This window comes from Drechmeria coniospora, chromosome 03 (assembly GCF_001625195.1).
Source record: "Drechmeria coniospora strain ARSEF 6962 chromosome 03, whole genome shotgun sequence".
NCBI lineage: Eukaryota > Fungi > Ascomycota > Sordariomycetes > Hypocreales > Ophiocordycipitaceae > Drechmeria > Drechmeria coniospora.
Genome location: NC_054391.1, coordinates 2331613 through 2357109, shown reverse-complemented (window position 1 = coordinate 2357109; position 25497 = coordinate 2331613).

Genomic DNA, 25497 nt, shown 5'->3' with positions numbered 1-25497 from the left:
CAGTAGTACTGCCATCAATTGTACCAAGTCGGAGCGAGGAGAATTTGCATAGCAAGTGCAATTCGTCAACTCGATATACTACCTGTACGTGCAGTACAGTGGTAGTATATGGGCAAACAGTAGTACTGCTGCCCGGTGTTGCAAATGGCAATACATAGGATAGTATCCTATTTGGGTAGTCTTACTAGTATAAATACCAGTAATTTTAACACTAAGTACTAAGCCTAGTAAAATAGAGGGATACCTACCTACCTACCTAAAGGAGTTTACTAACTTATTTAATAAGGCGTAGGCCTCTAGCCTTCCCTTATACTAAGGACTAAGGGACTACTATATTAAGCTATAAACTAAGCCCAATAGGGAACCCCTAGAGCTACTATAAGGACTATTATATAATATACTATAGGACTAGTTATTAAAGGTATAATAATAGATTACTAAATTATTAGATAAAGGGTAAATATATACTAGCTCCTTAGTAGTAATAGTATTAATCCTCCTAACTAAAAAACTAAGGGAAGAGTAGTACTTTTATATAGATTACTATATACTAAATAAGATTATAATATAGGATAGATATCCCCTACTACTAATAAAGGAAACGTTATACTCCCTATTAGGATCCCGCTAGTTTATAAAACTTAACGTATAAGCAGCCTTCTATAAAATCTATATTGTACCTAACAGTAAGTACCTTATAGTATTTTATACCTACTTTAGCTTATTTAAATAGCTAGTCTACCTATTTAGACTTATAGGTACTCCTATAATATTTTAGTATTATATTAATAGGGTACTTAGAACTAATTTAGGTAACTTTATAATAGCCTTTCTGGATAATATCTTAGTATATATAAGCGGCTCTAAGGCGGACTATATTCGGAAGGTAAAAGGAGTACTTTAATACCTACGTAAAGTAGGTCTATACTTAGACCTAAATAAGTATACCTTTGCAGTTAAGGAAGTTAAGTATTTAGGCTATATTGTTTAGGTAGGAGTAAAAATCCAGACTAACCTAGTAAAAATAGCTACTATCTATAACTAAAAGGTACTAAGGACTATCTAAGGAGTATATAGTTTCCTAGGGTTTACTAACTTCTACTAGGAATTTATTCCTTAGTTTATAGAATTAATAGTACCCCTATTCTAGCTTACTTATAAGGGGTAGCCGTTCCGCTAAACTACTAATAAGGATAATGTATTTAAAGAACTAAAGTAACTATTTATATTATACCTAATCCTAGTATATTAAGATATAGAGAGACTAATATTTATAGAGGTAGATTATTTTAGTATAGCTTTAGGAGGATACCTATTATAGGTAAATAAAAAAGGTATCCTATACTTAGTTATATACTATTTAGTAAAATTAATAGCTATAGAGTATAATTATATAATTTATAATAAGAAGCTCTTAGCAGTAGTATACTACCTTAAGGTATAGTAAGCAAACCTATAAGGGGTATCCGTACTATTTATAGTCCTAACTAACTATAAGAACCTAAAATACTTTACCTAACTATAGGAAATCTTAGAGTACTAAGTATAGTAAGCTAAAAAGCTCTTATAGTTTAACTTTTACTTATAGTATAGGCCTAGATCTTAAGCGCAACGGCTAGATATACTATTATATAGGCAGTAGGACGTAGAGTACTAACCTTAACCTATATAAGTATTACAACCTATATTAATTAGCAGTTTTGGAAGTTTACTAAGTACCTATAGTATACCTATAGAGTAACCGCCTAGCAACCTACTACTAAGATTATAGCTATTCTATAATACTAGCTTACAGGAGCTATAGGACTAAGTAGTTATTAAGGACTAAATATATATAGTATACCTAAATACTATACGTTACGGAAACTATAAGTTCCTAGATAAAGTAAATATATAAAAATAGGTAGCTAATTGTACTATTAATATATATAGTACGCTATAGTTCTAAGGGCGCCTATAGCTACTATTATAGGAACTACTAACTATATATATTATTTACTAAGTCTATAACTCCCCTATCTTAGGGTACCTAGGACGGAATACTATATTTATAGTACTAAAGAGGAATTACTACTAGGATTATATATTAGTAGTAGTAGGGTAATTTATATAAAACTACTACTACTACTATAGCTATAAGAATAGGTAGTACCGCTAGGGCCTACTATAGTAAATAGAGCTACTAAATAAATATTAAAAATAGATCTCTATAGACTTTATAATAAAGCTACCTATACAAAATAAATAAGTACTATAATATATAATAGTACTTATAGATAGACTATTTAAGTATATATAGCTAAAAGCTATAATATCTATAACAGTAGAAGTATATACCGAATAGTTTAAGGAGTACTAGTAGTATTTCCGTAGGTTTCCGGAATATATTATATCTAACTAAGGATTAGACTAAGTTAGCTAGTTCTAGGCAATATTATACTATATTATTAGGATTAAATAGTAGCTATCTATAGTATATTACCTATAGTTAGATAGGGGTATAAAATAAGTAAACTAAAAAGTTTAAGTAATCCTATACCTTTATAGTATTTAACTAATTTAACTAACCGAACTATCTAGCGGTATACTAACTAGTACTAAATAGTAAGGACTCCTCTATTACTAGTATAAGCCTAAATAGTCTCTTATTAGGATATAAAGTTAACGTAATGCAATAGGTAAAAGCTCCTACCCTAAGTATAACTATAGGTAAAGGGTAAGTAGTAGTATTTATATAGTACCTATATAAAGGTACTAAACTAGCCTAAATAGTAATTATATTTATATAGTAATACTTAGAGGAGGAATTAAACTCCTACTAGTACCTAATAGAGTATTTTTAAGTAGGGGATAAGGTATAACTAAGTCTATACTATATAAAGTCTTTATACCTATTTAAAAGCTAAACTAAGTAATAGCTAAGTATATAGTTATAGCCGTACTAATCCCTAATTATTATACTAAATATCCCCTAAGGTATATACCCTACCTTTTACGTAAACCTAATAGAGTAAGCTATAACGGATCTACTACCTAGTTAAGCCTTAATAAATATAAAGCTAAGCTACTCTTAGTAAATGATAAGAATAGTATACTATAGGAAGAGTATATTATAGAGGAAATCTTAACGTAAAGAATACAAGAGGGTAAGGGTAAGTACTATAACGTTCTAGTTAAATAAGCTAAATATAACTAACCTATATAGGAACTACTAGAAAATCTATAGGAAACTAAAGTACTAATAGACTATAAGCAAAAATAAGGTAGTATACTTACTTATAATAAACTAGTCTCCTTATAACAATAGTATTAGTATAGCTTATATTTAATTAGTCCAAAAGGGGTATAAATAACTTTTCTATTTTAAACCGGAATATCTTAAAACAAAGGACTTAAGTCGGCCCTAAAGAATTCCTAGCCTAATTAGGGCGCTATAAGTAGATAAAGTTTTAGTACCGTAATGCATAAGCATTAGGCCCTTAACGGCCGGGGGGAGGTAGTAACTTACTTAAGTTATCCTTAACTAAGGACAAAAAGTAAAGGGATAGAGCTAGCGCTAGAAGGCCGTTTATAAATAAATACAATAGGTACAATTTCTACTAAGGGTAGTAAAGGGTAAGGTAATAGTAAGATAAAATAGGCTAAAGCAGTTAGTAATAGTATAATAGGGGAGAAGGAGGACTATAGTCCCTAATAGGAGGGGTAAAGCAATAAGGCGCATCCGCCTTATAGGTATAGTAAGTAGTAACTAGCTCCTTATAGATTGCAGCTATAAGGCCTAACTACTATTATTATACTAGCTTAAAGCTATTAAGCCGGGCGTCCTATGCACCCTAATAGTTACGCAGGCCTTATATAGTACTAGCAAAACGTATACTAGTATCTATAGCTACTACTACTATATACTACTACTATATAATAGCATTAGGGCCTATAAGGCTAGTACTAGGGCACTTATAGGATTACCGGAAGTTAAGGGTAGTACTATAATAGTAGTACTATAGGTAGTACTACTAGTAGGGGTAAGAGGAGTAATAGGACAATATTAGTAAGAGTTATCCTAATAGTATTATAGAGCTTATACTAAAGTATTACTAAGCTAGTAAAATAGGGTAGAAAGGCAAATATAACAGCCAGGCAATTTAGCTATCTTAGTACAGGCAGCCGAAATAATATAATTACCTTTAGCGGCAGTAAGAATAAGCTTACAAATAATATAGTAAAGGTATAAATATAGTATTAATAGGTATAGAATCTATTTATACTATATTAAGCCAAAGCGTAAGTAGTATAGCTATTACTACTACTATATTTACAGTAGGTAGTACTAATACGGACTAAATATTTAATATAGGGTAAGTATATTTAAGCCTTAGCAGTAGGGACGTTATACTCCTTATCTAAGGAGTTTCCTTAAATAGTAAAGCCGCCTATCGACCAAATAGTTAACGCCTTATCCAAAGTATAACTATAACTAAGGCTATTATTATTATTAAGAGGGGGAGGAGGAGTATTAATAGCAGTAAATATAGTAGTATAGTAATAGAAAAGTAAGTAATTAACTAATATAAATAGTTAGTAATAAGCAGTAGTAGGAACCCTAGTATAATACGTATAGTAAGGAAGGCAAAAGAGTAAAAGGAAGTAAGAAATTATAATAATAGTATTAAAGGAAGTAGTAATTATAAAGGAAGAAAGAGGAAATATACAACTTACTTATAATAAATATATAAAAAATATAAAGGGGCAATATAATAGGGCTGTAATAAAACCTTAGCTATAGAAGTATTAATATATATACTTAGTAACTACCTATAAACAAAACAAAAGCAACTACCTATAAATAGAATAAAGAGGTAATATAATAGGGCTATAATAGAACCTTAGCTGTAAGGCTAGGCGTACGGGTAAAGCCCAAGTAGACAGGGGCGTACGGGTAAAGCCCGAGTAGATAGGAAGGTAGGATAGCTTAGGGTACGCCCTAGCTATAAAAGGAACGTAAGCCCGAAAACTCGAGAAGGGCTAAGCTTTAGTCTTAAATACTACTTAATTTCTAAAAGAAGGCTTACTTACTTACCTAACTATCGTTAACCGATCTGTGCGTTATAATTCTAAAGCTTTTATTATAGTTACTTAAGTAAGATAGTGCCTACTATATACAGTATAAGAGAGATACTATACCTCCTACTAGGGGGTAAGATAAATATAATACTAAAAGTATCCTCCGTACTAAGTATACTAAGTTCCCTTAAAATAATACTAAGGAGTACCTAAAGGGAACCCTTTATTCTAGAAACGCTAGCTATAGTATAAGAACAGCTAGCTTAGCTATAAGAGTTAAAGAGGCTAAAGGAAAAGGAAAAAGAAATTTATACTTACCTAGGGATAGGTACTAGCTATTAATTAGAGAAGGTAGAGAAATAAACCTAAAGAGAGTTAGATACCTCCTTAGAGAGCGGCTGGAAAGTTAAGGCAAAAAACATACTAGAACTTAGGTAACCTATAACTTTGCAAAAAAGGTAAGAGTAGCTTCTTAACCTAAACTATACCTTTAATAGAGTAAGGCGGAAGTTTAAGAAGGACTACTAGAAAATCCTACTAGCCCTTAACTATATATAGGCCTAGGGCCAAGTACGCTAGGAAAGGTACCTAAACGAACTACCGAAAGACTAACGAACTATAGCCAAAAACGATTAGGATTATTTCTAAGAATAAACGCTTACCCTACTAAGAGATTCGGTTAACTATTAAGCCTACTTAATAGTATAACGATAAAAAGCAATACAATAAGAAGGCTAATCCCTAATAGAGTTTAGTATTTACCTAGACTTAATCGAAAACTACTTCGGTAGAGTACTAAAGCCTAACTAGGCCTTCTCCTACTTTAGTAAGTTACTACTAAAGTTATAAAGCTAAATTAATCTATATAAGAATATTAAAGGGTATATATAGGAAGAGATAGTCCAATTAGCCTAATAACTTTAGGATTCTACCGAAAACTAACTAAAAAGGAGAACTAATATAAGAAAAAGGGAGAACCTAAATTATTAAAGGAAAGTTACTAGGGAAATAAAGTATACTAACCCTAGTATAATAGTAGGGAATCCTTTTAAAAATCTATAACCCTAGGCTTAGAAAGGGCCTATAGTAATAAAGGCCTACTACTACTAAGGTAGAGTAGGAATAACTACTATTTTAACTACTAAAAGGAAGGCTACTAAGTAAGAGAATGCCTAAAACCCTAGAAATAGGGAAACTTTTAATAACTAAGGTAGCTACCCTTACTTTAGTTAGTAACGCGGAATATAGGGCATAACCCTAGTTTATAGCTAATATAATAATTTTAGGACGAACTACCCAAAAGGTTAAAACGGGACTAAATAGCTATACTAGTATAGACCTTATTAATATACAAACAGTAAGGTAGTATAGACTTCGCTAAGTCTTAATAAACAAAAGCAGCCTCTAGGCTATAGGGGGTCTTTAAGTTACTAGTTACAGAATATAGGAAGTACCTATACGTATAATAAATAGTAGAAGGGGAGAAAGGGAGTTTACCTACTACTATATTAAAGTTAATATAGGACTAACTCTAGACCGGATACGGGTTATACTAGGGATACTAATATTAGCCGACCTAAGGATCTACCTAGACCCTATAGGAGCGCGTTAGTAGTTCTAGTAGGACTAGTTAAAAGTATAGCTACTAATACCCGAAAAGTTTTAAGTTAAATATAGGAATAAGGCAAAGATCTTTATAGTAATAGGAACAAAAAGTAGTCCTATTAAGCTACTAGGGAGCTATTAGGAATAGCCCTAAGGGATCCTATAGGAACTAAAAAAGTTTAAGGATATTCTAAATATAAATAGCGCAAAGATCCTACTAGTATATAAATAAATAGATTATATAATCGACCTCTAACTAAATACATTACTACTATATAGACTAATCTACTTACTCTCTTAAATAAAGCTAAAGGAGCTTAAAGAATACCTAAACGAGAATCTATAAGCTAATAGGATCCGCCCTTTAAAGTTACCTATAGAATTACCTATTCTATTTGTATTAAAAAAGAACGGTATACTTTAATTATATATAGATTACTAAGGACTTAATAAGGTCTTAGTAAAGAATTAATACGCCCTCCTACTAATATTTAAAATTATAAATTAATACTAAGGACCTATAGTATTCTTTAAAATTAATATTAAGGATGCTTACTATTAAATCTAGATTAAGAAGGGCAATAAATAGAAAATAGTATTTAGAATATACTATAGGTATTTTAAATACTTAGTAATACCGTTCGGGCTAACTAATATACCGGCTACCTTTTAATACTATATCTACTAAGTACTCTAAGGGTATATAGATATAATCTATATTATATACCTAGATAATATCCTAATCTTCTTAAAAAATTACTAGGAATATACTAAATATCTTAAGGAAATCCTAATACAGTTACAGTTAGCTAAGTTATATATAAATCCAGATAAGTATAGATTTTACTAAGAATTAGTTAAATTCCTAGGATTTATCCTATCTAAAGATAGAATAGTAATAGACCTAACTAAGGTATAGGCTATAACCTAATAGGAAGAGCCTACCTTATTCTATAATATCTAAGTATTTCTTAGGTTCTATAACTTCTACAAAAGATTTATTAAGAACTATTTAGGAATTATAGTACCCCTATATATACTCCTTAAAGGAAGTAAGAATAAAAAAAAGCTAAGAAAAGTCTACTTAAATAAAAAGGAACTAGTAGCCTTCTAAGAGCTAAAAGATATATTCGGAAAGGCTCCGCTATTATACTATTTTAACCTAATAAGACCTATTAAAATTAAAATAAATATATTAAGTTTTATAATAGTAGGTATCCTATCCTAACTAAATAACTAAGGGCATTAGTACCTAGTAGTATTTTAGTTAAGGAAATTCTCGGATATAGAACGGAACTATAGGATACCGGACTATAAAATATTTACTATTATTAAGTCGTTTAGATACTAGCAATAATATACAAAGGGGGTAATAATTCTAGTAAAGGTATTATTAAATTACTATAACCTATAGAGTTTTATAAATAGGCTAAGGTTAATTAAGCACTAAGTACACTAGTATATAAACCTAGCGGCTTTCGATTTCGTTATTAAATACAGAACAAGGAAATCTAACCTAGTAAATAGGCCCTTAAGAAGAACTACCTATAAGGGCGAGACCCTAAGTAATACCTACCTACTAGTACTGCTATAAAAGCGGCTTATAGGTATAGTAGGGGAAGGAAATATATATATATAGGAGTATAGTAAGATACCTTTATAGAATAATAAGTCCTAAGCTCTAAGTAGGAATAAGGGTAACAAGACGTCCTTATAAGCCGAAGAAGGCCGACCTTATTAAGGTAAAGGTAAACCTAAAGAGGTACTAAACCCCTCCTAAATAGCCCAATAGGCTAGGGAATAGGCTAGTTATAAATAGCCTATTACCTAATAGTCCGCTAAGGAGAACCTAAAGGAAGGAATAGTATATAATACTACCCCTAAGTTACTAAAGAACTACCTTTATAAGATTTAGAGCAAAGACCTAAAGACAAAAAGGCTATAAGGTATAAAGATTTATAGCTAAAATAGTATACCTAATAAGGACTAGTCGGTAAATATAAGAGGGATACTATATTTCTAAAAACGCATTTATATCCTAAATAAGGCTACAGTATACTAGGAGCTTCTATAGCTATACTATAATAATCCTCTTATAGACTACTTTAAAGTCGAAAGGATAATATAATTACTATAGAGAGTAGTTTATTAAAAGGGCTTATTAGTAAATATAAAACGCTAGATATAAATATACCTAGTCTACTAAGGGGTATCCTTAAGGAGGTATTACCCTTATAGAGAGTTACAGTTACTACTAATTCCTAATAGACCCTAGGCTAAAGTAATAATAAACTTTATTATAGGACTACCTACTACTTAATTTAAGGGGAAGGAGGTAAATACAATTTTAGTAATAGTAAACAGAATAACTAAGTATTCTATATTCCTCCTATACTAAACTATAGTTAATATAGCTAAGCTAGTATAGCTATTCTATTACAAAATAAAGCTCTATTTTAGTATACCTAAGGGAGTAGTAAGTAATAGAGGGCTAATATTTATAAGCTAATTCTAGTTAGAACTATACTACTACTCCTAAATAACTAAAAGGCTATTAATAGTATTTTACCTATAAACCGATAGGTAGACCAAAAGAATAAACTAGGTACTAAAGTACTACCTATAATACTTTATTAGTTAGGACTAATCCAACTAAGCCAACCTACTATAAGTAGCCTAATTTACCTATAACAATACAGTTAATATAACTATAGGTTACTCCCTAAACCAAGCGCTACTAGGTTACTACCTATAGTTCTATACTAAAGAGGAGGATAGCAGGCTTATAGCAGTAGTCCTAAAAGCAAAGGCAAAAGTAGTAAAACTAATAGAAATTAGGGAATAACTAAAGGAGTATTAGAAAAAAGCTATAAAGTTATAGGTAAAGTACTATAACTATAGGTATAATCCTCTATCCCTTAATATAGGCAACCTAGTACTACTATCTATATAGAATATTAACCTTAAAGGGGAGAAACAGAAACTAATACTAAAGTATATTAGGCCCTTTTGGATTTTAGAAAAAATCAACTAATAGGCATACCGCTTAGTACTCCCTAATAAATATATATACCTATACAATATATTCTATATTAACTTACTAAAACCTTAGAAGGAGTAGGACTAAGAAGGGAACAATACAAACAATATATTACTTTTAGACCTATTAGATAAGAAGGGTAAATAAAAAGTTAAAGAAATATATAACTACTAGTAATTAGGAGGAGCCTAACTATATTTTATAAAATAAAAGGGCTATCTAATAAAATACAATTAGTAAGTATACAAAAAGGATATAGAGAATATACTAAAAGTAGTAGTAACCTACCTCTAACGAAAAGGCCTAGGAAAGGAATTATACAAAAAACTAAACAAAAGGGTATAGCAATAAATATAGGGTATAAATATAGTTACCCTACCAATAACCTACCGATTCTATACTAATTCCTAACCGAACTAATTAACCTAATAATAAGTCGCTACTTATACAAAGGGGGAGTAGGAAAACTATAGGACGGTTTAAGGATAAAAAGAGTATTAGGGTAAGAGAAGGAAAAGATATACTAATAAAAACCCCTAAACTACCTATAGACCTAAAGCTATTACTATTTATACTAAGTTAAAAATAAAAATAATAAAATAAAGGGAAAAGGAAATTAAAACATAAGGAAATATATAAACCTATTATTAATAATAGGGTTACTCTTATAGGACAAAAATAAAGTAACTATTAGTATTACTAAAAATAGAATAGAATAATAAAATTACTTAGGTAACCTTATTATTTAAATCCTTATTTAGTAATACAGTAGTTACCTTACGCTTATATATTGCAAGAGCTATCTACTAAGATAAATACCTAACGTCCTTAGCCAAAAGACCAAAATACTATATTACCTTCTAAGCGGCTAGGTCGGTAGTAGCCTAAAAAAGGAGAATATTAACTAACTCCTAAGGGACAATCCCTATAATATAATAGAAATATATACTAATCCAAAAAGCAAAGGGGGTAATTACTTAGCAAGCATCTCGTAATATAAGTCTATTATAAAGCAATAAGTAGCCTAATTAGCCTAACAAGCGTATTAGCAAAAGATAATACAAAGACTTCCTCCTAACTTAATATATACTTTATTTATATACTTAGTACTAGTAAAATAGTACTCCCTCCGGTACTACTCCTCGGACAAATTAAAGGACTTACTTAGGTATTAGGCAGAAACAGTAAGTTAGTACTATCCCTTAAGCAAAAGAAGAAATAAGCACTTACTATTATTATTATTATTACTACTATTAGCGCCCTAAAGCAATATATTACCTACCTCTAGGAACGCTTCCGCCCTCTAGGAGCAAAGGCAATAAATATAGTTATAGACTATAACTAGGTCGTTACAATCTACAGCTATAAGCGCTACTACCTACGCCTAAAAGAGTTAGTAAATATAAGCTAATTCCAAGGAGCCAAGAGCTATATACCTAAGAGTAAGTAGCATACCGCTTATTGCACTACTAGTAGTAAAAGGACCAAACTATAAGATAAGTATAGTTAGTCGAAAAAACCTAGGGCTCCTTCGGCTCGAACCGCTTATAGGCAGCAATTATAATACAAAAATACACTATACACTAAAGGTAAGAATTCTATACCGTAACGCTACGAAAGGGTTACGCCTAAACGTAGGATCGGTATTAACAGGGAGTTACTAGCTCCTCGGCTCCTCCTATAGGAGGGCCATCCTTAAAGACTAATCCTATACCTCTAACCTTACCCGTATTATCTAGCGGAGCCTAACCTTTACTAGTATTATCCCTAGGACTAGCCCTCTTAACTATACTAGCCCTATTTATAGCGGAACTCCTACTACCTATAGGCAGGCTATATCCTAAGCAAAAGGCTACTAACCTAACTTTACCTACTAACTCCTTAAATAAGGGGAAAGGGAAAAGGGAAGGAGGAAAGGAAAGCAAAAGGGAAAAAGGGAACTAAATAAACTTAAGGGAGAAGCAAAAAGGGAGCAAAAGGGAACATAAGGCTACTATAAGCTACTTACCTTTATTAACCCGTTAAGGAGTTAGTATACTATTAATACTACCTATATTACTATTATTATTACGCAAGGAAGCCCTAGCTCTAGCCCTATTAGCAGAAGGGAACGCAAGGGAGGACTTACCTAAGGGGATTCTATTCCAAAGTCGCAAAAGAGCCTTCCGCTATACAGACTAACGCTAGGCCTCCCTACGCTAGTAACTAGGGCTATTAGTCCTAGGAGAAGCTAAGGTCCCGCCCAGCGCAGAACGCTTATAAGAAGGGGTTATACAAAGCATTAAGAGGATATCGTTATTACTATTATTATTATTACTATTATTATTATTACTATTACTATTATTATTAAAATACCGCCAAAGAGCTATCGAATTATTATAGTAGTAGTCTTAAAGAAGAAAAAGAAAAGAGGAAGGAAGTTAATAGGAATACAATAAGATTAACAAGCCGAAGGCAAAGGATAACCAAACTAACAGTAGGAATATTACAATAAGTACAGAGTAAGTCTACCTAAGTTAGATTAAATAACACTAGCCGGAGAGTCTCTAAGACAATACCAAAACGGTCCCTATAGGAGGGGGGATAATTATAAGGCTAGGCGCATAAGTAAAGCCCAGGTAGATAGGGGTGCATAAGTAAAGCTTAGGTAGACAGGAAGGTAGGGCAGCCTAGGGTACGCCCCGGCTACAAAAGGAACGTAAGCCCAAAAACTCAAAAAGGGCTAAGCTTTAGTCTTAAATACTACTCAATTTCTAAAAGAAGGCTTACTTACTTACCTAACTATTGTTAACCAATCCACGCGTTACATTAGCTATAAAAGCATTAATATATATACCTAGTAACTACCTATAAATAGGATAGAGGTAAAAAAAAAAAAAAAAAAAAGTTATTAGGTTAATTAATAACTACTAAAGGAATTAGGAAAGGAGGGGGATATATTATAATATTAGGCTTTACCTAATAGAGCTATATTCTAAGATAGAGTTACATACTACTATACGTAACTTATATCCTATAACTAAGTAGGTATTAGAGTATAAGTACTCTAATACCTAGTACCTTAAGTTAGTATTCCGTAAATTTCTTAATAACTATTTCCAACTACTAGATATTAATAGTACTAGTAATTCTATAATACTAACAGACTATAAGAACCTTAAATACTTTACTAAACTATAGGAGATATTAGAATAATCGGTATAATAGGTAGAAGTATTATAAAGCTAACTAGTAGGAAGGCAGTATATATAAATACTATAGAATTTTCGAACTAAGGAGGAAGAAAAAAATAAAAAACAGTAAGGGCAGTAAGGAACGGCCTATATACCTAAACAGTCTATATATTATATAATAGAGGGTATAGGGTAGGCTAGGAAGAAAGTACAATATATAATATTATTATAATACCCCCCTCCTTTAGGTACAGGAAGGTCGAAGGTAAAGGGGGTATAGGGTAGGTAGGTAGGTTAGACATTAGGGAAAAAGGTAGGTATAGGTAGGTTAAGCGGTAGGAGGTATAAGGTAGGTATAGGGTAGGTTAGAATTTAGGTATAGGGTAGGTTAGAATTTAGGGTATAGGGTAGGTAGACAATTAGGGGTATAGGGTAGGTATAGGGTAGGTTAAGGGTAGGCGTTTAGTAGCTATAAGTCGATTTATTCGTTTTACTATATAAATAAATTTTACGGAAAATAAAAAGTAGCTAACAAGCTGCATTTAGTATAGCTAGGCTACTAATAGAGTTAGTAGGTATATAAGGGTATTAGTTTAATTAACTAAAGGGCGCTAAAGGAACTAAGTAGGGTATACTAAAGGGTACTAAAGGGTACTAAAGGTTACTAAAGGGCATTATAAAGGCCCTAGAGTATACTAAAGGGTACTAGGGGTAATAGAGACTACTAGGGGTAATAGAGGTACTAGAGGTACTAGAGGTATTAGAGGTAATAAAGGCTATATAAAGGTACTAAAGGGTACTAGAGGTAATAAAGAGTACTAAGGGTACTAAAAGGTGTTAAAATACTGGTATTTATACTAGTAAGACTACCTAAATAGGATACTATCCTATTAGTATTAGTATTAGTACTAGTACTACTAGTACGGATGCTATACTATACTGCGAGTATTAGTAAGCATATTGAGTTGACTAATAGTATACAACATACTACTTCTCCGAACTATGACTCGGAGCGACGTACGGCAGTACTACTACCGACCAACTCACTACTGCAATGTGACCCACACATGTGGTAGCCAGTCGACTACTGGAGCCAATTGATCGGAACGACAATTGCTGCTCTCCCAATCGCTACTAGCGCTTGCCAGCCCACAATACTAACTTGGGCCGGACCACCCATTCATTATGTGATGGAATCAGCCAAGCTAATGACTGAAACAATCCATCCAACCTTATAACGGAAGCAGTTAACTAACGAGTGACTGAAACAGTTATCCAACTGTATAATGGTTTCAGCCATTTAAGCCATAGTACGATAGCGCCTTTGATCCATAATGGAATCTCCGATAAAGCCGTTATTGGGGATTGTTCTGTAGATATAAATAGCCGCTCTTTTCCTGTACTGTAGCTAGAAGAAATAATCGCATTCGTTTGTATAATTTGGTACTACCAATTGTGCACTCTTACCCAGTTACTAACTGGCACTTCCCTTATTGCTATTACTAACAGTATAATTGATTTACTAGTCCGTGCGATACACTTCCACTATCCCCTCCTCTTGCGTATCAATTGTAAAGAAAAGGTACTAAAGGTACTAGAAGTATTAAAAGTAATAGAGGCTATAGGGTACTATAGGTAATAGAGACTACTAGAGTTAATAAAGGGCGCTAGGGGTACTAAAAGGTACTAAAGGTACTAAAGGTATTAGAGATAATAAAGGCTATAAAGTATACTAAAAGGTACTAGGGGGTAATAAAGACTACTAGGAGTAATAGAAGTAATAGAGGGTACTAGGGGTACTAAAAGGTACTAAAAGGTACTAGGGTAATAGAGACTACTAGGGTTAATAGAAGGCACTAGGGATACTAAAAGGTACTAAAGGTACTAAAAGTATTAGAGATAGTAAAGGCTATAAAGTATACTAAAGGGTACTAGGGGGTAATAGAAACTACTAAGGGTAATAAAGGTACTAAAGGTACTAGAGGTATTAAAGGTAATAAAGACTATATAAAGGTACTAAAGGGTACTAGGGGTAATAAAAGGTACTAAAAGTACTAGAAGGTACTAAAGGTACTAAAGGTATTTCTTAAAATGAAAGGGGAATTACCTCTTAGAATAAAGAGGTAAAATAGGAAGGGTGCGCAGTAGAAGTTTAGTTGTACGGACTATCCAAAATGGATATTAATTGAGGCTGTTAGTAATAGCAGGAAGTGTACTAGTTAGTAACTGGGCAGAGAATATAGATTTAAATAAGTTAAATAGTAGTACTAAGGGACGATTTAGAAAAGAAAGACTATTATATTTCTTGTACTTTGCTTGCATGCGCATGTATATTATGTGTACCTAACTATCTAAGAGTATAGGAAAGGGAGGACTATTTTATACCTAAGAGGTAGTACCTTAATTAGTACAATATATACGTATTGGAATTCTGTCTGATTCTATACAATGTATTTCCGAACAATCTGCTTATATTTAATGCAGCTCTAAATACTCTAGTTAAGTTATACTGCAAGTTAGTTGTAACTAGTAGGGTTGATTAGTATTAGGGTTCGGTTATAACAGTATAGTAGTAGTACTGCAGTAGTCGAGCGGGCTAGTAGTAGTACTACTGGTAAGCAACTGCTAGTTATAGTTAGGTAGGTCCTCCCGCGTAATAGTAGTACTATTAGCGGGTAACTACTAGTAGTAGTTGGAAGCGCGTTAATTAATAGCCCGATTAATGATCTTACTTGGTCGACTAAGTACTACTTTGTACGTAACGTGCGATAGTAGTAAATTGGCTAGGTAGTAGTACTACTATTAATTGTACTAAGTCGGAGCGAGGAGAATTTGCATAGTAAGTGCAATTCGTTAACTTAATATACTACCTATACGTATAGTATAGTAGTAGTATATAGGCAAGTAGTAGTACTGCTGCCCGGTATTGCAAATAGTAATACATAGGATAGTATCCTATTTGGGTAGTCTTACTAATATAAATACCAGTAATTTTAATACCCCCTCTATTTAGCTAGTAAGGGTACTACTAAATAGGAATCCTTTAAAGACCTAGTAGGCTAAGGTATTGTTGGAAGAGATTAGCAGTAAGGGCCTTAGTAAGACTATTGGTAGGTATTAACTTAGTATTAAGATAGCTAATTTTAGCTAAGCTACTTATTGCTTCTTACCGAATGTACCGAAACTTCAGTAAGGTGTGCTTAGTGCAAGAGTGCTAATTTGGGTTGTTAGTATTAGAGATAGATCTATTGTTATTGTACAGAAGTAGAATGGGTTTTTAAAGACTTTTACCTATTTCTGTAAACAGACTATCCAGCTATTTAAGTTCCCGAATTACTTCCAGTAGGGTATTGGATTCTACCTCTATAGTTAAAAGAGTAATTGTACTTACCCTTTTTAACTTCTAGTAGATTGGTCTACCTACTAAGGTAAAGAGGTACCTATAGGTAGACTTAGAGGAATCTAAGTTACTTGCAAAGTCGCTATCTGAAAATCCAAACAGGCCAGGTACTAGGGACTTAGACTAATAGCAAACAGCTAGGTCTATAGTTCCTTTTAGATATTAAAGAAGGTTCTTACCGGTTAATAGTTAGAGACTAGTAGCCTAATGCATATATCGAGATAGCTATTGGATTGCAAAGGCTATATCTCGTCGGGTTAATAGCATTAGGTATATTAGGGTCCTAACTATCTATTGGTATACTAATTGGTCGGTTGTAGGTAAGGGAGGAAGAGGTATTATTATAGCTTATTTAAGTATACCTAGCTGTAACGGTATTGCTACCGCCTTAGCCCCCTTTAGCCTAAATTGCAATAGTACTTCTTTAATATACCCCTTTTAACTAAGGGTAATACCCTTAGTCGTTCGGCTAATCTATATACCTAAGAAGAATACAGCCTACCTGCGATCTTTAATTGGGTAAACCTTATATAGTTTTTGTTTTAACTTATTAATATACATAAGGTTCGGCCCAATAAGCAAACAGTCGTTAATATAGCTAACTATATAGGTACTAGCAGTACTATTATAGTAGATAGCTGGATCGGATATAAGAGGGCAATATCTATATTGTTAGAGCAGTTTGGAAAGTATATCTTACTACTCTCTAGGTCCTTGTTTAAGACTATAGAGTGCTTTCTTTAAAAGAATACCTTGTTTAACTACTAGGTTATAGCCTAGCTTAGCTAGTTACTTACCTATATTATTAGTCTTGTTGAGACTAATAAATGCTTCCAGTCCATTAGGTATTTTAAGGAAATTGACTTTAGGTAGCTTACTGTTAAGGAAAGTACTAATAAAGTCGATTTATTTAATATACTAATTATTCTAGGCAGTAAGAGCTAGTAGTATCCTTTAGGTAGGAGGAATACTTATAGCTGCAAAGGTCTTTAGGTAGTTAAGACCTTCGATCTATATAAATCCTTTGGCTACTAAACGTACCTTGAATTTAATGGGATTGTTTTGCTAGTCCTTTTTGACTCGTAGGATAAGACGGCTTTTAAGGAGTCGTTTACTAGTTAGTATTTCTTAAAGTAGGATAAAATAAAATACCCCTACTAGGATAAGTTACTGAAATTCAGAGAATATAGTACTTATCTACTAGTCTTTATTGTCTAATTTAAGTACCTGCTTCTAGCTAGTAGGCTTACTACTAACTAGTAGTTGCTTTGCCTTAGCTTAGTAGCATAGGTTCTTAATCCAATATGCTAGGTTGAAATCCACTAAATTAGAATTGTCTTTTAATTCAGGTTTATCTGGAAGAGAGGTATCTAGTAGATCCTCTGTTGGTTGGGCTAGGACCCCCTCTGTAGTACTAGTCCTAGTAGGACTAGTCGGTCCGTTAGCCCCTTGCAACCTACTAGTCCTAGTAGAACTAGTCGGTCCGTTGGCCAGTTGCAACCTACTAGTCTTAGTAGGACTAGTCGGTCCGTTGGCCAGTTGCAACCTACTAGTCCTAGTAGGACTAGTCGGTCCGTTGGCCAGTTGCAACCTACTAGTCCTAGTAGGACTAGTTGGTCCGTTGGCCAGTTACAACCTACTAGTCCTAGTAGGACTAGTCGGTCCGTTGGCTAGTTGCAACCTACTAGTCCTAGTAGGACTAGTCGGTCCGTTGGCCAGTTGCAACCTACTAGTCCTAGTAGGACTAGTAGGTCTACTGGTCCTAGTAGGACCAGTAGCCCCCTCTGTCTCCCTAGGTATTAGGGGACTAGAGTTACTTTGCGAGATAGTAGTAGTTAAATCTACTATCTTAATTTCCCCCTCTAACTTTAGTCCTTTAATACTAGGACTTAGTAGTCGGGGAAGCCCTTGGGAGATAGGGCCAATACCTTCTAGGATTTTTAGGAAGGTAGTTTTTATAACCGACCTCCTAGAAGGTATATACATAAGGTATGTTTTTGAACCTAGCGTAGCTAGTAGCCTTGCTGGTTCTATTCGGGATACTAGTTTGGTACTTTAAATCCGTTTCTAATAAGGAATTAGGACTTCGCAATATATACCAATAGCCTTATAGGCCGTAAGATTTAGTAGTATTTTTAGTCCCTATAATTCCTGCTTTAGTAATTGGTAGGGACTTAAATACTAATTCGAAATTGCAGTATAGTTAATAAGATTAACTATAGCAGGAAGAACAGCAGACTAAAGGAAAAGTAAAAGGCCTGCCCAGATTATTATTGTACGTAGTCGGTCTAGGATAACTTGTATAGACCGTTCGGTAAGTCCGTTCTGTTCGGGCGTATACGGGTAAGATATATTAAATAGAATTCCTTTCTTACTTAACTAAGTCTAGAGTAATGTATTGATTTCTATACCCTTGTTGAAAAATAACTGTTTTGGGTAATAGTTATACTATTGTTTAAGGCTTTTAAAGAGATTCCGAATAGCCTAGAGAATAGTTAATCCCTTCTTATTGGGTAAGATTAATACCTAATGGAAGCGGGATTTTTAATTAATTAGTATAAGACCTATAGACTTACGATTATAGGATACTGGTCGAATCCTAAATATATTACCTGCAATTAAATTAAGAACGTAGTCTGGATCGTTAATGGGATCCCTAGACTAGCGTCTAGTAGATTTGGCCTGAATACAGGTAAGGTATTGGAAATTGGTAGCCTAAATAGTTAAAAAGTCAGGCAACCTAGTAGTGATACTACTAGTCTTTTTTAAGAGTAGGAGACTAATATATCCTAGTCGAATGTACTAAATGCCCGCTTATTGCAATAGTCTTTGGTAAGACTGGTTATTGGATTCCGAATAAGTAGTTAGAAGAACTTGTTCCCTAAGACTAGTAGTTAGGACTACTAGTTAGTCTGTTACCTCTATAGGGATTGGGTCTTCTATAGGGTCTTTAAATAGGGTAGCCTTAGTAAGGTCCCTTGGTGTAGCCGAACTGATAGTTGGGCTAGGTACCGATCTGGGTACCGACCGAGGCACTATAGAAGGTACCGACCAAAGCACTAGGGAAGGTGCCGACCGAGGTACCGATAAAGGTACCGACTAATCCTCTGCTTCGGTAGCCCAGGGGGGGGGTTGGGAGGGAATTTCGACTATAATTCCGTAGCTACTGTAGTAGCTAGAGTAGGAAGTATTTAATTTCGTTAGATAGGGCGTTTGTTAACCTTACTGTTATAGGAAGAAGCTGTATTTCTAAAAGTTAAGGAGTCCGTATAACTATCGATTTGAGTTATATAGATATTCCTTAATAAGTATTCCTCTAGACGCATAGTAGCAAATTCTACTAATAATACTAACCTCTAATTTCGGAATATATAGTACTTCTTGTAAAACAAGAGTACCGTAAACAGATAGATTAGTGCAAATTAGTATAGTAAATTCAGTACAGCTAATACCTTTGGGATAAATTGGACTACCTCCTATTGTAATTGGTTTTGCTTGGGATTTTGCAATAGGTCGGAAAGTTATAAACTTAAGCCAGTTGTTAACTAAATAATAGGTTGAGCCAGTATCGTAAAGTAGGCCCATTCGGTACGTATTGTTATTATTAATACGATATATTATACCAATATTCCCTAAATCGGGTAATAGTACTAATTCTTGTTCGGAATTAGAGTCGGTATCTAATTCCTAACAGGAATTAGGTAACCCTATACAGCTAGTTAATAGGCTGTAGTTACTAGTTAGAAAACTAGTAGTACCCTTGTCTAGTGTATAGCTTTTGGTTTAATTGTATTGTTTGGGTCGGTTGGGTCGATTGGGTGAATTAGGTTAATTGGGTTGGTTAGGTCGATTGGGTCGGTTGGGTCGGTTGGGTCGACTAGGTCTAGTAGACCTATTGTCTGGTGTTTTAGGTAGTTGAGTTATCCTATAACTAAATGCTTGGAAACTAGGACTATTAGGATTTTAATATTCTTCTAGTAAGTTAGTCTAAAGGTATTATAGGTTAAGGGATACTATATTAATCCCTAAGACAGTATTAGTTTAGAGATTATTGCGTTATATTGCAGCCTATTGTAAGAAAACAGGACTAATAGTTATAAGGTATCGATTTGCCTAATCCAAAGGGTTAATACTTACTCCAGTAAGTTAAAGTCGGGTAAGGCAGCTGTTAAATTCTAAATTAAACGCCTTAAGTATTCCTTTGTACCCTTTAAGTATAAGATTGTGGTAGGAATCGTAGAGATTGTAACGTTGGGCTGCCTGGCCCTTTAAGTACTATTGTTTTAGCGATAGATAGGTATTTATTGGGTTGTAAATCTATATAATTAATACTCGTAGGCCCTTCGAATAGCTATCCCGAAGTAGTATAAGCAGGGAGTATTAATTGTAATATAAGTAACTCTTAAAATGAAAAGGGGAAATACCTCTTGGAATAAAGGGGTAAAATAGGAAGGGTGCGCAGTGGAAGTTCAGTTGCACGGACTATCCAAAATGGATATCAATCGATGCTGTTAGTAACAGCAGGAAGTGCACCAGTTAGTAACTGGGCAGGGAATACAGATTTGAACAAGTCAAATAGTAGTGCCAAGGGACAATTCAGAAAAGAAAGACTGTTGTGTTTCTTGTGCTTGCTTGCGCGCGTGCGTGTGTTCAGCGTACGTCTTGTGTGTGTGTTGTACCTAACTATCTAAGAGTGTAGGAAAGGGAGGACCATTTTATACCTGAGAGGTAGTACCTCAATCAGTGCAATGTGCACGTGTTGGAATTCTGTCTGATTCCATACAATGCATCTCCGAACAATCTGCTTGCATTCAATGCAGCTCCAAATACTCTGGTTGAGTCATACTGCAAGTTGGTTGCAACTAGCAGGGTTGATCAGTATTAGGGTTCGGTTGCGACAGTACAGCAGCAGTGCTGCAGTAGTCGAGTGGGCCAGTAGTAGTACTGCTGGCAAGCAACTGCTAGTTGCAGTTGGGTGGGTCCTTCCGCGCAACAGTAGTACTGTTGGCGGGCAACTACTAGTAGTAGTTGGGAGCGCGTCAATTGACGGCCCGATCAATGATCTTGCTTGGTTGACCAAGTACCACTTTGCACGTGACGTTCGACAGTAGTAAATTGGCTGGGCAGTAGTACTGCCATCAATTGTACCAAGTCGGAGCGAGGAGAATTTGCATAGCAAGTGCAATTCGTCAACTCGATATACTACCTGTACGTGCAGTACAGTGGTAGTATATGGGCAAACAGTAGTACTGCTGCCCGGTGTTGCAAATGGCAACACATAGGATAGTATCCTATTTGGGTAGTCTTACTAGTATAAATACCAGTAATTTTAACAGTAACTAATAGCAATTAATAGGTTTTTTAGAAATTCCTCTAGGCAAAGGGAACTAAGTTAGATAGAAAGTAATTATTCCTATAAGTTAAAGTTCTTAGTATCTTTAAGCTTAGTATACTCTAGGAATAAAAATACCTTCTTGGATAGCTTAATATTAGAGCTTAAATTAGTTACCTTAGTAGTAGTAGTACTATTACTATATGCTGGGATTCCTTGGATAGGTGTATGTTCGGGCTCTATTTTGTTGAGGCGTTTTTAAATTGGTATAATAGTATTGTTTAATTGTTCCGTAAGTTGGTTGAACCAATTGGAAAGATTATTATACTATAGTTGTTGCCTTTAAATAATTGCCTCAAGTTCCAATATAATAGGTGTTTTAGTAGCCTAACCTTCCTTAGTAGAATCCATTTTAAAAATACAGATACAATTTAGTTATTAACTAGATTTTCGGTTTACCTTTCTATTAGTAGTACTAGTAGTTACAATAAGTAGTACTTATTGTATTAGCAGCTGGATACTATAGTTAAATTAATTTCCTGGAATTACTGTAAGTAGTACTTACAGCAGAAGTACTTTAGGAAGTACAACAAGTAGTACGCAGAAGTACGTTAGGAAGTACAACAAGTAGTACTTATTGTATTGGTAGCTAGGTCGATTGTTCCGGAGGATTTTAGTATAGTCCTTCCGGGCTTATAACCTCTTAAAATAAAAGGGGAATTACCTCTTGGAATAAAGGGGTAAAATAGGAAGGGTACGTAGTAGAAGTTTAGTTGCACGGACTATCCAAAATAGATATTAATTAAGGCTGTTAGTAACAGTAGGAAGTACACTAGTTAGTAACTAGGCAGAGAATATAGATTTAAATAAGTTAAATAGTAGTACTAAGGGACGATTTAGAAAAGAAAGACTATTGTATTTCTTATACTTTGCTTATATACGTACGTATATTATATATACCTAACTATCTAAGAGTATAGGAAAGGGAGGACTATTTTATACCTAAAAGGTAGTACCTCAATTAGTACAATATATACGTATTGGAATATTGTCTAATTCTATACAATGCATCTCCCAACAATCTGCTTGTATTTAATGTAGCTCCAAATACTCTGGTTAAGTTATACTGCAAGTTAGTTGTAACTAGCAGGGTTAATCAGTATTAGGGTTCGGTCGCAACAGTACAGCAGCAGTACTACAGTAGTCGAGCGGGCCAGTAGTAGTACTACTAGCAAGCAACTACTAGTTGCAATTGGGTAGGTCCTCTCGCGCAATAGTAGTACTGTTAGCGGGCAACTACTAATAGTAGTTAGGAGCGCGTTAATTAACGGCCCGATTAATAATCTTACTTAGTCGACCAAGTACTACTTTACACGTAACGTGCAATAGTAGTAAATTGGCTGGGCAGTAGTACTGCCATCAATTGTACTAAGTCGGAGCAAGAAGAATTTGCATAGCAAGTACAATTCGTCAACTCAATATACTACCTATACGTACAGTACAGTAGTAGTATATAGGCAAGCAGTAGTACTGCTGCCCGGTATTGCAAATAGCAATACATAGGATAGTATCCTATTTAAGTAGTCTTACTAGTATAAATACTAGTAATTTTAACAGTATTAGAAGTAGTAAAGGCTATAGAGTATACTAAAGGGTACTAAGGGGTAATAGAAATTACTAAGGGTAATAGGGGGTACTAAAGGTACCCTAGTAGTAATAAAAAGTACTAAGGGGTACTAAAAGTACTATATCTTAAGGTACTTATAATATAGCTTTTTAAATAGGTTTATAGGCTTTAGTCCTACTTATAAGGGAATTACTTTAGGTACTAGCCTTTATAAAATTAAATACTTTAGTATTATAATATAATAAGGAAGGTAGGTAGATAGTAGGGGTTTTCTTATTACCTACCTATAGGTCTTATAGGTTATACTATAAGGTATTAGGGGGAGACTAAGTATTATAGATACTACTATAGTTAAAGTAGTATAAAGAGTCCTCCTCTTAGGGTAGATTTATTTACTTTAGGAAATATACTATATCTTAAGGTGCTTGTAATATAGCTTTTTAAATAGGCTTATAGGCTTTAGTCTTACTTATAAAGGGATTACTTTAGGCACTAGCCTCTATAAAATTAAACGCTTTAGTATTATAATATAATAAGGAAGGTAGGTAGGTAGTAGGGGTTTCCCTATTACTTACCTATAGGTCTTATAGGTTATACTATAAGGTATTAGGGGAAGACTAAGTATTATAAATACTACTATAGTTAAAGTAGTATAAAGAGTCCTCCTTTTAGGGCGGATTTATTTACTTTAGGGAATTAAAATCCTAGCTAGAGCGGTTATAAGAGTAAGGGCTTAGGTAGTAATTATACCTAAAGCTAAGCTTTACTACCATAGAGAAAATAAACTATAACTTAAGTAGTACTAAGTTATTATATAAGAAATTATCCTAAGTAACTATATCTTTAATAGCTAATATTAACTCTTATATTAAAATAGTATAGCCTATTTAGTAGACTAAGGTATAATATAGGGCTTTTTAGTAGTATTTAATATCACTAATATAGTTAATAGTATATTTATTAGTACTATTCTTACTAATAATAGGAAGTAGTTAGAAGTTAGTAAGCTATTAGGATAGGAGGGGGTTTAATACTACTTAATAAAGTAAGTAGGCATAGAAAATAGGGTAAATACTAAAAGGGGTATTAAGTTAGTATATACAAGAGCCTACTAAAGTAATAACTTAGTAAAGGTTAATCTTTTTTTTTTATTAAGTTTCTTACATAGCTAAGTCGTTGTAATATTATAGAGGGAAAGCTATATATAGTTACTAACTTAAAAGTTATCTACTAGTGGGTAAGACCAGTTAGTATAGTATTATTAGGTATTCTATATAATAGCTATAGCTACCTAGGCCTATTTAATACCTTAGTAAAGCTTATAGGTAATAGTTTTAGCTTAGGCTATAGGGGATTAGTAAGTAAAAGGAGTAGGGATTTAGTTAATAAATTAAGTAAGGTTAAGGTTATACCTATAGGAGAGGAAGAATAAGCTTATTCTAAAAGCTAAAGTTAGATAATTATTAATAGCTAGGGTAGCCCTAAGGAGTAGGGTAGCCTAATTATCTTAAGTAACTAAATAAAAGGCATAAAGGTAGTCTTTTACTTACTAATTAACCTATTTAGTTATTCTATTTATTTTTAAGTAGTATACTATAGAGAGTTTATAAGTAATTTAAAGGAGGTAGTAAAGGTATTTCTAAAGGGTATTAATAAATTAAGGGCCTTAGTTAAAAATAATAGCTACTAGAAGTATATAGTAAGGGATATAATAAGTAAGGAAGACTTATATAATATCTTTAGTATAATAGTATACTATTAGAATAAGGAGGATACCTTTAGAAAGTTAGTTAGTAATAATAAGGAGAGTACTAAACCTATAAGATAAGGGAAGGTTAGTAATAAAGTTTATAGAGATTTTAGACTAAATATAGTTAGAAATAGGAAGTAGCTTAAGGAGGCCTTAGTAATATTCCCTTTAGGCTAACTTATTACTATATAAGTAGTAGTTCTAAATAAAGCAATAGGTAAAGGTACTATAATTTAGCTAAAAGAACTATCTTAAGACTAAGGTAATAGTAATACCTTTGCCTAAGTAGCCTAAAAGGGAAGTATTATATATATTCTATATAAGGTAAGTATAAAGTAGTTTAAAGTAAGGGATCTATATATATTTATAGTAGTAAAGGTAGCCTTTTAGATTAAGATTATATTTAGAGAGTTAAATTCTAAGGCATAGGGTTAAGGGCTATTTTAATTAACCTTAGGCTATAGCTTCTTAGGCCTCTTAGTAATTAGTATTAATAGTAAGGGCTAGGT